Source organism: Silene latifolia, chromosome 9 (genome assembly GCF_048544455.1).
Source record: "Silene latifolia isolate original U9 population chromosome 9, ASM4854445v1, whole genome shotgun sequence".
In the NCBI taxonomy this organism is placed as follows: domain Eukaryota; kingdom Viridiplantae; phylum Streptophyta; class Magnoliopsida; order Caryophyllales; family Caryophyllaceae; genus Silene; species Silene latifolia.
This window is the reverse complement of record NC_133534.1, coordinates 80,686,454-80,700,712: the sequence shown is the minus strand read 5'-3', so window position 1 is coordinate 80,700,712 and position 14,259 is coordinate 80,686,454. Positions and strand designations below refer to the sequence as shown.

General features: G+C 38.4%; 1 long non-coding RNA gene across 1 annotated transcript; it reads right to left on the bottom strand.

Annotated features, from left to right (window-relative positions):
- Window positions 1-430: 430 nt before the first annotated feature.
- Window positions 431-4,221, bottom strand: LOC141599944 (uncharacterized). Its single transcript, XR_012524048.1, has 2 exons — window positions 3,413-4,221; window positions 431-804 (listed from the first exon to the last, which is right to left on the bottom strand). It is a non-coding gene; the product is annotated as an uncharacterized LOC141599944 (long non-coding RNA).
- Between the last annotated feature and the right edge of the window lie 10,038 nt (window positions 4,222-14,259).

Sequence of the window (14,259 nt, the reverse complement as noted above, 5' to 3'; positions counted from 1 at the left end):
AAGCGGGAGATGCCCTCGTGGTATTTTAATGTCATGAGTACCCAATTTCCTACCCACAAACCTAACCATAGATCTCGTAGAACCTTTGTCTAGGTCAGGTTTTGATGTGTACGGCTTGATTTTATTTTGGGGTCGTGTGATTTATCCCTATATGATACGAGTATATTTTTTCCCATAACCATACAACAACAAAATTACCCCAGTGCCTCAATGTCTCCCGCAAATTGCGGGGTAAGGCGGGGTCGGATGTACGCAGCCTTACCCTTGTGTTAGCAACACAAAGAGGCTGTTTCCGAATGACCCAAGATGAAAATTGCGTCGAAAACTGCATCGAAAGACCACTACTTCACAAGAGAAAGAAGCGTAGCCACTTTAGTGAGCCATTTTTTCCCATAACCATAATTAATTAAAAAAAAGGTAGGACAAATATACACTAAACTGTTCTTATATTAATAAACAGTCCACAAACGTTTGCTATTGATCATTAGAGTCACCATACTGAAACTTCACATTAGGATTGTCCTTTTCTAAACATACTTGCATCTTGCATATGCGTCTCCCACTATCACATCACATTACACCCCGTCTGTTTGTCCATCAATCCGCAAGTCCGTCCCTGCATTGAGTCCCTAAACGTTTAAGGTTTCCTTTTGTAAATATAGTAAGCATCTGCATACAGCATCACCAGTAGATCATGCATTATTCATATCTAAGCAGCTCAGACCCACTCATCGTCCTGCGTTTTCATTACACGCGTCTGACTTTAAGTGTTTGCATATGGCATTATCACAGTATATCTCCTGTCTGTCAAAAAAAGGGTTAAGATTAGTGTACTTGTATTAAGTTTTACCCGCATCATGCAGTCCATTTGAGTATTAAATAAATACAACCTGCATCCTAGGTAGTTCGACATATGCATTCAATATATATACTCCATTCTAGTCCTATTTACTATAAAAAATCGTTTCTAAAAGTTAAGATGTCATGATCCAGGATAGGGAGGACTAAATGAGACCCTAATTTAATAGCCACTCTAGCTTGGGAATGAAAGAAGCGTACAACAAGACTAGGTAATACCAACTGACATGTAGTTTCCATCAAAATTTAATTAAATTAGGACCATCCCAGTCCTTTCTCAGTTGGATATATATAAAAACACAGTAAACGCAAGCATGTCAATAAAACAAGAAAAATCACTCTTACATCAATATATATAATCTCATAACCTTATTCTCATAATCCTTTCGCTGACATTACCAAGTAAGTTGTGGCTTGCTTGTTTAAACAAGTAGGACCATCCTAGTCCTTTTTTAGTTGCATAAATTAAAAAATGAGCATATGCCATTTTTATTAGTAACTTGTTCTACTTTTTGTCCTTAACTAGTAGAATAGACTCGAAATACTTTAGGTCGTATCTTTTTAATGTAGATCAATCGACCTTTTAGTATCAGCCTAAACAAGGGCTTCCATTTGACCACCTTTTCCATCTCCTGTGGTGTGAAAAATTCCTTGATCGTCGTGTCTCTAGGTGACCTCTAGGTTTGGAGACTCCATCATTCTACCCGATTCGTCAAATTTCCATAGTTCAAATGACTACCAAATGAGCATATACAATTTCATATGATCCAATGGTTATCCAAATATTGTCTTCCATTATCATTGGTGCTAGAAAAACGAGTTGTTCGAACAGATTCAAATCCAGTTTCAAGGCTCCCAAAAAGTCAAAGACAAAAAAAATATGATCTCAAATGAATACAAGTCTAGTGACAAAAGTCTTAAAATGTCAAGGACAAAAAAAACATGATCTCAAATGGATAGTAATCCAATGTCAATAGTCTCAAAAAGTCAAAGATCGAAAAAATATATGATCTCAAATATATACAAATATAGTTTCAAAGATTCATAAGACCCAAAATTCCAGTCAAATTGCAATCAAATTCCAGAGTAGTAATTTTTTCCTTCCTCATACGAGACGAGTCAATCCTTAGTTACTTAGTCTCCATACCTTTTGGGACGATCCTTTCATTCATTTAGGTGAGTGAGAGAGGCACACAGGTCTCCAGTGTCTTCTAACACCATAGAACCTTCTACGCCACTCCGCTTATCACCCTCGTTTAACATCTAAGAATTCGGGGGATGTACACTAAATTTATACGGTCACAAATGTCTTTTGTTTCTATGCTATTAGTTTTGCTTAATTAGCAGAGCTTGTTACTATAAAGAAGGCAAAACTCATTTTACAATATAAATCTCAAATTCCAAGGTGAGGAAAAAATTTCAAGGTAAAAAAAAAAGTGGCACAATCACGACCCACACCAGATGGGAAAAAAAAACAAAAGAGGAAAAACAGGTGCGCGTGTGTGAATGATACTGATGTAACATGGGGACAATCGCAACCCACACCAGGTCGAAGAAAAAAAGACAAAAGAAAATACCTGAACATGGGGCTACCACAAATATAGAGTGAAGAGTCAGTTAAGACCAGGGCCATAGGGAAACACTCAGCGCATATGTTTGACTACATTTAGACGATAGCCCTGACCAAAATATTCTAAGGACTTACAAAGTAATGATGGTTCAAGAGACATAACACCTAAGCAGCCAGGGGCTTATAGAAATCCTTACCGTATCAAATACAGAATTCCCAAATATCAATACTTAACCATGTGACTTGTGAGATAGAGAATAAGTACCCAGGTTTAATAATTCTAAAAGAAATCGATAAGCTGAACATTCTAAGAACTAAAAGCAGGGCCAAAGGCTGGATAGCAATCCGAATTTGAATACTCCGTCCCTTGCCCATATCATGCTCAATAGCACATTTTTATTTTAAAAAAAATTAACAGGACTAGATATGAGGTGTGTCATGTGTCTATGGTCTACATTAGGAAAAGAATGCATTGTCAGTTAGCTAGTGTTTTGTCCCCATTGTCGTAAGTAAATTAGCCTTGCATCATAAGCATCCTATTTGCATTATCAGCATATACTACTTGCGTCATACATCATAAATTATTCATGTAGCAATCACACTATCAGTTCAGTCCTATTATCAAGCACAAGACTTGATTCGCGAGACCGGTAAAGCTATCAATTCAATCATATTATCAGGCATACGACTTGACCAGTAAATATCAAATGAAAAAAAAAGAGGAAAAAAGACGAATCTGAAGTAAATACTCCCTCCGTCCCGGTCAATTGTTGTCATTTGGTTTTGGCACAAAGACCAAGGAAAGAGGATAAGGCCAATAACCAAATGACAAGTGGAACAAATTGAATGAGAATGATCAAATTACTCATCAAGTTCATTCTTAAAATAGAAAGGACAACAAATGACTGAGACACCCAAAAATGGAAAAGGACAACAAATGACCGGGACAGAGGGAGTATTTCATAAAAAGACGGAACCACTCACAGTTCGAAATGGAGCATTGAATCACGACCAAAAGGTTATTCAGTGCTTCGGGAAGGATGGCTACGGCGGCGCAACCCACGCTGATTTCATCCCATATCAGGAGCCACAGGATCGACAGTGCTCCGTCATCAATCATCTTGTCCCCAAATCGACATGCATATGACGGCTATGGCGGCGCAACGCTGATGTCGTCCCATATCAGGATAGTACATTTCAGCAATCATTTAAAGCGCATAAATTCAAAATCAATCGACAAAAAAAAGGAGGCACTTATTTCGCTGGTGCTCCGTAATCGGTCATCTGGTTGTCAATCAGTCAACGGCTACGGCGGCACAACTCCGCTGATTTCATTTTATTTCAGGAGCAAGCAAGATCAACCACATTCTGTGCTTCTTTATCCGTCACCTCGTTATTGATCCGAAGTTAGAACGATGAATATATCGGTACAATCCGTGTTGATTTCATCCCATATAAGGGTAGTCGCATGGATCGAACTTTCTCTGATGGCCAACAACAGGCGAATTAAAAATGGAGTAAAAATCAATTCGAGGTGACGATTGATTGGAGGGTATTGAAGAAAATTAATTAAGGAATAGGAAGAAACCTTGATCAGTGAAAGCAGAATAATTGGGGAAGCGAAATGTGATTTGGTGAAGACAAGTCCTAGCTGTAGACACGTGACTTTTTAGTTCAATAAAATTGGTCCAGTTAAATTTGAGTATAACAAATTCCACTGATTAAGTGATTCACTCGTCTTTTCTTCGTGAAATAAAATTGATTGCCTCTCTATTTTCGAGAATAGAAATTGGTCAATTTTAAGTCCCACCTCGTGAATGAAACTTAACGATTCAAATCCAACCTTTTCAAAATAAAATTTAAAATTTATTTTGGTCGGCAGACCTGACATGCATTTAAGTTCTTAAAATAAAATTTTCTGAACTTACGTTTTTGTGAAATAAAATTTTGCAATTTTCAAATCAATTGGTCGGCATGCCCTGACATGCATCTGAGTTCTTAAAATAAAATTTTCTGAACTTGCCTTTTTGCGAAATGAAATTTTGCAAATCCTACTTTGTAAATTCAGACTTTTTATTCTAATCCATTTTCAAAATAAAATTTTGAATTCCTCGGACGGTTGGCCCTAACACGTATTCGAGCTTGTGAAATCAAATTTTGCAGGTTCACTCTTAAGTGAAACAAAGTTTTGCTTAACCAGTTTCCAGACCAGTTAAACAAAGTTCGGCTACACCAGATTCCAGACCAGCAAAAAAAAGTTTTGCTTTACCAGATTATTCCAAACCGGCGAAACAAAGTTTTGCCATGCCAAATTGGTGAAACAAAGTTTTACCAGCTTCATCCCAGATTATTAAAATAAGTTTTTGCTAAGCAACTTCCAGTTTCCAGCAATTTCAGACAGGTAATATAAGAGGCCCAGGTACGTTTCTTATCATTTATATGTCCCGACCGGACTACTTTGACCTTCGTCTTACTCAGACTCAGTCAAAGTGGGGGCTTCTGTAGACACCTCAAAATGTCTACTAGCCTTATGGGTACCCGATGATGAGACTAAAATTTAATGACTAAATGAAAATTGACAAAGTTATAATTATTGGCTCGTTACGCTTATTTACCGAAAACTCACTTAAAATGGCATAAAACCATTCATAAATATTCCTTTCATTCTTTCCAACTTTAGTATGACATTCATAACCAAACCTTACTATCAGTTAACCATTTTTATTAATAGGCCCGATTAACTATGAGAAAACTAAACTAGAATGAGCCATATAATTAGTTTGTTAAGAAGCCCATCCCATGTTATATAATTAGCCCACTTTAGGCCAATATATTTAATGGATGAGGTTGGTGTGATAACTAGGACTCGGACGAGATTGAGAACAACAAAGTTAAACCAAAATACAAGATAATATCTAACGGGAAAAGGGGTAAGTTGGTTTCTTTGGTCTTTCCAGCTAAGCGTTTCCAAGGGATAGAAATATCAAATGGATTTTGCATCAAGAGATAGAATAATAAAAGAAAAGATCAAAAATATGTGTTCGTACAAACAACGGACACTACTTTAGGATTTGGACAATATATGCAAAACTTTATCTTTGATTAATCGAATTCCCATATCTAACCAAACTCATACGTACCTCAAATCACTATAAATGCCCTTTGTTACCATCTCATAAGGGGGCACAAAATATGATCAGACGAGATTAGCGAGAGTAAGAAAGACACACCAATACAACGCAATATTTATACTTCATCTCAAATACACTATCCCAGTTCTCACATCAAACCATACATAAATCGTCTCAGTTTCATATAAGCGCATAAGAGCCGCTAATTTACGACAAAGTCGAAATTCATTAATAGTCAACATCCAAATAGGCCTAAGGATACCAAAATCAATTAAGTTTTCTGCACTCTTTCTATTATTTATTTTGTTTATTTCTTTATTTGTCGTATAATTGTATATAAAATAACCTATTTGTCTTTGTATATAATTTGTATCGTTTTTCTTATTCTTTTGCTAAATTTTTTCAAATATATAATATTATAAGTAAATAGTAGAGGCCGTCAGTTTGATGGGCAGTCCGGGTGCCTAACACCTTCCCTGACTGTACCTTTACCCCCGAATCTGCAATATTTGGTTTAGACCGGAGTGACGGATTATTCCCCATACCAGGGATCAAAAGGGGCCTTTTCCGTTAACTTATTTTTGTATATTTTTTATAAAATCTATTGGCGACTCTTATTATCTATTTATTTTCAAAAAGAAGATTTTTTAAGGGACTCATAGGGATACCCGTCCGAGGTGAGAATTTACAACCCACAAGAAAAGAAACTAGACTCAAGGACTATTAGTGGGTATTTCATTGGATATGCCGAAAAGTCCAAAGGTTATAGGTTATATTGTCCATCTCATAGCACCAGGATTATGGAATCAAGAAATGCAAAATTTCTAGAGAATGACTTAATCAGTGGGAGTACTATGGAAGTTGAACCTGAAAAAGATCAACATAAAGCTTCACCCTCTATTTTAAGTGATAGGTTGGTTATTGTTTACGGTCCTGAAGTTCGACCGCAGGTTCAACAACCAAATACATAAATTCCCAAAATGTCGTTCAAAATATGGTAAATCGTAATGAAGAAGTAGTTCACCGTGAGGATGAACAAGTTCCATTAAGAAGATCTATTAGAGAAAGGAGATCGGCTATTTCTGACGACTACGAAATATATCTAGAAGAATCAGATTGCAATGTTGGAGCTGATAATGATCCTATGTCGTTTTCACAAGCCATAAGTTCTACAGATTCAAACTTATGGATGGATGCTATGAAATATGAGATGAACACTATGGTGTCTAATCGAGTTTGGGATCTTGTTGAGTTGCCTGATCGTATAAAACCATCGAATGCAAGTGGGTCTTTAAGACTAAAAAGGACTCACTTGGCAACATCGAGAGACATAAGGCAAGACTCGTTGCTAAAGGGTTCACTCAAAGAGAAGGAATCGACTACACGGATACATTATCTCCTGTATCAAAGAAACATTCTCTTCGAGTGACCATGGCATTAGTAGCTCATTTTAACTTCGAGCTACATCAGATGGATGTGAAAACAGCATTTCTCAATGGCGATTTAGAGGAAGACGTTTACATGAAACAACTTGAAGGATTCTCCTATAAAGATGGTGAGCATTTGGTTTGTAAGCTAAATAAATCCATATACGGTTTGAAATAAGCCTCCCGTCAATGGTATAAGAAGTTCCATGAAGTAATTTCTTCATTCGGTTTTGAAGAAAACATCATGGACCAATGCATATACCTTAAGGTCAGTGGGAGTAAGATTTGTTTCCTTGTGTTATACGTGGATGACATTTTGCTAGCAACCAATGATAAGGGGTTGCAATATGAGGTGAAACAATTTCTTTCAAATAACTTTAATATGAAAGATATGGGCGAGGCATCTTATGTTATTGGCATTAAGGTCCATAGAGATAGATCCCGAGGCATTTTAGGCTTGTCTTAGGAGGCCTATATCAACAAGGTACTTGAAAGGTTCATAATGAAAGATTGTTCACCGAGTGTAGCACCTATTGTGAAAGGTGACCGATTCAGTTTAGTCAATGCCCAAGGAATGATTTAGAAAGGGAACAAATTAAAAATGTTCCATATGCTTCAACTGTTGGTAGCATTATGTATGCTCAAATTTGTACTAGACCTGACATTGCATATGTTGTTGGAGTATTAGGTAGATATCAGAGTAACCCAGGCATCGATCTCTGGAGGGCTGCAAAGAAAGTGTTGAGGTACCTTCAGGTACTAAAGATTACATGCTTATGTATAGACGGACTGATGAGTCTTGACGTGGTGGGGTACTCCAACTCAGACTTTTCTGGCTGCATTGATTCATGAAAATCGACTTCAGAATATGTGTTTATGCTAGCTAACGGAGCTGTATCTTGGAGGAGTACAAAGCAGACATTGACAACCACTGACAACCACTTCTACTATGGAGGTCGAGTTCGTTTCTTGTTTTGAGGCTACCTCACATGGTGTATGGCTAAAAGGTTCCATATCTAGGCTAAGAGTTGTTGACTCTATTAGTCGGCCGATTCGAATGTATTGTGATAATTCAACTGCAGTGTTTATGGATAAGAATAATAGAAGTCGAAGTCAAAGTAAACACATCGACATTAAGTATCTAACCATAAAAGAGCGTGTTTAAGAAAAGAAAGTGATCAAAGAACACATTACAACTGAATTGATGATTGCTGATCCCTTGACTAAAGGCATGCCACCTAAAGGTTTCAAGGGTCATGTAGTGAATATGGGACTTGGTTCCATAATGTGATATATTTATTTGTTGTACTGAAACTTTTCATTTAGTTGGAAATTTTCTCATTTCGGTTATGTACGTACATACTTTGGTTATTTAGTTCTATTGAGAAATATCATTACTTTTTAACCTAGAGTAAACATATGGTTTATTCATTAAGTTAAGTATGAGTGGTAAGAGACTAAGTGTATTGTGATACATGGAAGATTAATTTTTGCTTTAAGAGAATTAGTCGCTTGATCCGTACATGAAGTTTCTATTTTAAAATAGACCAAGTGCGTAACACCCCAATTATCCGGCCAAGATAATTGGAGCGTTAGCATCTCGCTTTTCCGAGGTAGTGTTTCAAAACATCAATCAAAGAACATTTTATTAATATAAATGTTTAGTAAACTTACATAAACGTAAACAAATGAATAAATAAAATACAACTCGTGACATCTATACTCTTCTAGCCAACTAGACTCGTCCCGTGATATTATCAAGCTCGTCCTGTCTCCCGCATACTATCCAAACAACCTGATCATAACCTGCTTCCCATATGACCAAAGGATATCATATGGATCGACACAGGCCACCCCAAGAGAGATAGGTGACAAGACACAGACACACAAACGTCAGTTTCAACAAATAAATAAAGTGTGACACAACTCGAGTGTGTGTACATACAACATGACTATGATATGAATAACATGATATCCAACAACCGTCACCACGTTACCGGGACACGCCCAGACATACCGACAACCTCACTGGTACCGGGACACGCCCAGACATACCGATAACCACAAACAGGTACCGGGACACGCCCAGACGTACCGGGTCCGGAAGCCAACCGGATCCTCTGCCAGACGTCGTGTGTCAACCACACGAGTCCCTCCAAACTCAAGTCATTAATGTGCACATCCCTCTTGGAGTGGTAAAGCTCTAAGAGGCTACCCAAGCGGAAGACGGCCTCCCAACCGTCTCCCGTCTCCTCAACAACAACCAACAAACACAACCGCATATTATCGAACATACATGACAAATACAACGATGCGATATACCACACAACATGCCAATTACCGACTTATCCAATCATCTTATCCGATATCATATTATAATGCAATGACTATTAAAATACGACTCAAATAACCATCCAAATACATATTGAAACTGAGTAGGATTAACCTATCTCACAGAAAATCCGCATAAGCAAACCGTCACACATGCTAGGTCCGTCTCGTAAAATCGTCTCACAAAACTCATTTCGTAAAATACGATAATAATACAAATACGTATAGAAATACTCATCTAATCATGCAAATACATATACCAATACGTATAATATACTAATATATTTATGCCAATACATATAAATATACTAATACATTATACAAATACGTATACGACTAAATAAATAAATAAAACCCGTCTTAACTAATTACTCAAAAACCCGACTCAACCCAAAACCACCACCACCACCGCTGCCACCGTGAGCCACCACCACCAGCCATGGTGGCCACGACCAGTAGCAGCCCACGACCTCACCATCAACGGCCACCCTCGACACCACCACCAACCACAAATAACAACAAACACCAACACGCAACCACAACCCGCATACACCAACACCCGCCCCCCTTCCACGGCCAGCACTGGCCACGTCGGCCACAACCCAACCGCCTCCTACCCTCTACCTTAGATCCGACCCCCAACCACCACGACAACCACCACCAAAAACCCCAACAACTAACAACCAACACCTAACCCGACACCCCCTTTTTCCCTCGGTTTTTCGGCCACTACACCCGCTACATCCACCAACCGTGACCACCCCTCAACTCCCCTCTCTTCCCTCGACCATAACCACCCAAAACCCGGACCCAAATCAACCCGAAACACCTTTACAACAGTAGCCCTAACCCGAGTCACCAAATACCCCTAAAACCGGTTTTTCAACTCGGTCAAACGTCCCTATGGTGGTCAACGGTGGTTGGCCGGTCAGTCATGGTGGTCACACAACGGGTCCAAGTCGCGGGTGAGTCAAAGGTATAAAAATAATAATATAAAGGCTAGTATAAGACGGTTTACCTTATGATCTCGAGGCGAGGTGACGAAAATCTCCTTTTTCTCTCTCTCTCTCTTCTCCCTTATCTTTTGTAGATATGTGGTGGATTATGTTGGGATAAGGTTTGAGTGGATAAGGGTGGGATAATAAGGTGAAGGTAGTATAAGGTGAGGGTAGTATGAATACATGTATCTTATATTATTATATTATTATTATTATTCCGTCTCAACAAAACTCGTATAATTAAAATAAAATATTATTATTATATAATTATTAAATACGGAGTATTACAATCTTCCCCCCCTCCCCTTAAAAGAACTTCGTCGCCGAAGTTCACCTCACTCTCTCATTTCCTCAAATCTCATGCATTCTCTCGCACCTCACATGTTTATCAACCGTATGCGTTCTTTCTAAACATCACACTCATCCCAAAGTTCTTCACTCAATTCTCACTACTTTCTCACATTCTGTACTTTCTCTTTCCTAAATTTTCGAATGATTACATCTACTCCCCCTAAAAGAGAACTTCGTCCCGAAGTTCGACTATCAACCTCAAAATACGATCTCGTACACTGATGACTAAGTTCCACAAATGACTATGTTCCAGGTTCGACATTCTCTCTTATTTATTGCAAATTCATAAATAAATCAGATATGGTCCCAATGCCATTGGTATAACCCTACTCTACGAGCCTCCCAAACGTCAAGGTACAAGGTCCCGCCCACGGTTCGAAACCCTAATCCCATAACAACACCCAACTGAATTGGTTCTAAGTCTACGCATAGGTCTCGGGGTATAACTCGATGATTGCTATACGCATATAAATCACATCTAATCTCATACATGTACATGTATGCCAATCAATCATAAGCATGCGGATTCTAAGAAACAACCAAATAATGCAACATTACTCGACATGTGACTCAACCATGCTCAACATTCCCATTTTCCGGAAACCATGCCACGTATATACCGCGTCAAATCCACTACATGATCACACATGTGTTTTCCAATCATCCATTCCCATCTATTACCAACATCGCTCTGCTTATACGGAAGACCACAATCACAATCATTGCAAACGATCAATATGCAACACACAACTTGTATTTTTCCTCTTACTTTACACAACCAAATAGAATCACATCGATAAACATACATCAAACAAGGTTATCATATTAATGTCATAAATCCACCCATGCCGAATCAACAATTTCCATTTACTTTGTAAAATGTCACACCACGTAGTAAAACGTAAACAATTCACACATGTCACACATGTAAGGTCAATCATGGTCATCCAACACAAGTCAATGAAGGGAAATATCTGTAAAATTCCCTTAAATTTTAGGACTATAACGCAATTTTAACATATGATTAATTGTCATAAACGAAAAACAAGAGAAAACGATAAGAGAATAAAATCAACCTCGGGTCCTTATGCAATTCGGCCTAATGAACAGAAATCAACGTAGATTTCCTCCTAATTGTTGCACCCAAGACCGTCTGAGACTATGCCCCTTGTGCTAGAAATTACTCTCTAATTGCCTTGCAATATTGAGAGAGTTTTGTGAGTTTTTCTGATGTGAGATCTAGGTTTTCAGAGAGAAAATGCTCCAAAAACCTAATTTTTGTGCAAATGAAATGAATTAGGTCAAAAGGAGAGAAGGTCTCTCCTTTTGTTTCACTCGGTCCGCACGGTTCCCAATGGAGAGAGTGGGCTTTCCACTTTCTCCTTATTTTAAATCGTGGTCCAACTCGTTTTGCTAAAATGTATATGACGGGTTTTAATTATAAATCGTCACTCGTTATCGGATAATAAAACATCGACTAGTAACATGAATTAGTCGACACATATTAATACTTGTCCGATAATGACAATATTGTATAATTAATTAAATTCAATATACATTAATTAAATATAATCGTTTATATTCAATTTACGAATTAACTGCTTAATTCACCTTAGCCATTATTATTTAATCCGTATTAAATAATTATCTCAACATCGCGTTTCACTAATTATTAGTCAATAACTCCGACTAACTGCTTAGTCATATTAGGCATCAACATGACTGTATTTTCATACTGTCACATCTCTCAAACGTATCTTATAGGTGTGACTTTTAGGGACCAGTTGATCACCGCCATCTGTATGACAATAACGTCAAACTTATCTAGCAAGCCAACCGTTATTGATAAACGTGGACCAACTGATAATAACACAAAATTATTCCCTTTGATCCTTTTAGAGATTTATATGTCATCGCACTAACTGTATAGGACACCAGCCCCAACAAGCTCCCACTTGTCCGTACAACTATACGTGCGATAACCGATTCTCATATCCATTTAAAATCTCTCCCACTCAATGTAAAACAATTTGCAGATCCGTATCCGCAAAGGTCGTATTTTACAATCGATCTGTATCAAGAGTGGTTTCCCCGACTAGAGAGTAACTTAACTGATAAAACGAATCCGTATCCGAGCATGGCCATGCATTTCGATTCTGACTCCTCGAGTGGCCCTGAGAAATATCGATACCTGATAAAGGCTGAATATATCCTTCAACTCGACTCCTGCCGATCTAAGCACAGCATGAAATGACCCACAAACAATCTACTTGGCCCTTTGTTACGGATGACCGTGAGAAAGAAACCAAAGTCACCCAAAATCTGCCTTAGTCTCAAAAGACAGTCGATAGTCAAAAGAATCGACTCTTAGGATCACCATGGAGGTCCTATCCACGACCTGGCACCGAATGTTATAAAACATTTAGGACTCCACGTCGTTGTCACAATTGTGTCCTACGAGATATCCGTATAACTCGCCTCTGTGATTGGTCAGTCAACCGTTTGACTTATGGCTCGTTGAACCCACCATCAACCAACGTCACAAAATAATTGCCAGAGTTATCAGCTCACGTGGGCAATTAAGGACCAAAATATAATGTTTGTTCAGTTCACTTTGTGGTATTCAAAATTGTCGTACAATTCCACATGAAAAACAAAATATATAAATATCAAAACGATGATGTCGTATAGAGTACACAAGAAAATGAATCTAATCCATAAAAGAGTACTACAACTCAGGAACACGTTTAATTCCCATGGAATTAACATGCCCTTCATGCTTATCTTGTCGTAATGGTTTAGTGAGAGGATCTGCTATATTATCAATCGTAGCAATCTTTTCTATCACTACCTCCTTTTGCTCCACGTAATCTCGGATTAGATGAGCTTTCCGTTGTACATGTCTAGACTTGTTGCTAGACTTAGGCTCCTTAGCTTGGAAGATGGCACCTCTATTGTCGCAATAGATGGTGATCGGGTCATTCGAACTAGGCACTCTGATAGTCCTTGTAAGAATTGACGCATCCATATCGCTTCCTTAGCAGCCTTCGACGCGGCATAGTACTCGGACTCGTCGTAGAATCGCTATAACACTTTGTTTGGAACTCTTCCGGTGATCGCAGCGCCATTAAGAGTAAAAACGAATCCAGATCGAGATTTCGAGTCATCTCGATCCGTTTGGAAGCTAGCATCTGCAGAACCGTTTGCGCATAGCTTTTGATCGCCTCCATAAGTCAATGCCCAATATTTAGTCCTCCGTAGGTACTTAAGAATGTTCTTGTGACCATCCAATGTGATTCACCCGGATCTTTGTTGGAATCGACTCGTCATACTCAATGCATATGCCACGTCCGGACGTGTGCATATCATGGCATACATGATTGATCCTATAGCCGAGGCATACGGAATCCGTGTCATGCGCTCTTTCTCTTTCGGTGTCTCTGGTGCCTGAGACTTGCTTAAATGCACCCCTGGAGCCATAGGAAGAAACCCCTTTTTGGAGTTAGTCATGCTGAATCTCTCTAGAATCTTGTCTATGTAAGACTCCTGACTGAGAGATAAAATCCGACGTGATCTATCTCGATAGATACGGA